The sequence below is a fragment of the Diaphorina citri genome, unplaced genomic scaffold (genome assembly GCF_000475195.1).
Source record: "Diaphorina citri unplaced genomic scaffold, Diaci psyllid genome assembly version 1.1 scaffold16415, whole genome shotgun sequence".
In the NCBI taxonomy this organism is placed as follows: domain Eukaryota; kingdom Metazoa; phylum Arthropoda; class Insecta; order Hemiptera; family Psyllidae; genus Diaphorina; species Diaphorina citri.
The window spans coordinates 1-1,096 of NW_007393775.1; the positions used below are offsets into that span (position 1 = coordinate 1).

Consider the following 1,096-nt stretch of genomic DNA (forward strand, 5'->3'; position numbering starts at 1 on the left):
TTGTCGATGGTGGGATTCGAACCCGGGACCTTCTGCATGGCAAGCAAGCGCATTACCACTGGACCAACCGTGCCCCCTGATTGAGTTGAAACTTTGCACTTTGAGGACTTCACTTTAATTGGTTCGTCCTGAAACGCAGTGAACCATTCTTGGTCTTTAAAGCTGAGAACCCTTTGTCCTTTGAGAAACTGCCAACTAGCTAGACTGGTTAGGGTTAGCTGTTCTCCTCCCTGTTTATAGTCCCACAGCTAGACACCAGTGGCGAAATGCCTATGTGCAATTCGCAGTCCATCTCTCATATTTACTAAAGCAGTTATCTTCATTTTTCAATCAAATCAATAAATAGTTTTCTCTCTGATATATCTTGATGTCTTGTTCTTCTTCTCAGATTGAAGCCACGGATAATGATCTGGGTGTTAACGCTGAGATCACCTACAGCATTTACCATGTGAGCAACACAGGCCTACACAAGTTCCGTATTGATCCCAGATCTGGAGTCATTGAAACCACAGGTAATACTCGAGAAAAGTTAAATTTAGAACCTTGATCATAATGTACCTAGATTGCTCATCCCATAGCTGTACATCAGCACAACCTAAAAGAACACAATAGACAGTGGGGTACGATAGTTAAGTTTTGTACGAAGTTTTTCAATTGATATCGATCGATATCGAACCAAGTCGATCGACTATAGTGTACACGCTGATGAACCAAACTCAATCTAGGGGTCCCAAAACGGATAGGTACCTACTCCAAATATCCTACATATATCCAAATATTCACTCCCCTATTTCAGTAAAAGAGTAGGTACCAATTGGCTACGGGAAAAATCATTTTCATATTACATATTATGTCTTTAAATCGTCTTCCAGGCAAGTTGATAGCAGGAGAGCAGTACAGCATCACAGTCCAGGCCACAGACACTGGAGGGAAATCTAGTCAAACCATTGTAGAAGTCTCTGTAGTCCCCGGTCCCAACACTAGAAGTCCTGTGTTTCAACAGAACACTTATGATGTCAATGTTAGTGAAGGCGCTTCCATTAATTCAACTGTGGCTACCATCACGGTAAGTATTTTTGCCTCGGCTGGTATTGAA

General features: G+C 42.1%; 1 long non-coding RNA gene across 1 annotated transcript; it reads left to right on the top strand.

Moving 5' to 3' along the window:
- The first annotated feature begins 386 nt into the window (after positions 1-386).
- On the top strand, positions 387-1,034 carry LOC113473143. Its single transcript, XR_003395201.1, has 2 exons — positions 387-512; positions 873-1,034. It is a non-coding gene; the product is annotated as an uncharacterized LOC113473143 (long non-coding RNA).
- Positions 1,035-1,096: the final 62 nt, after the last annotated feature.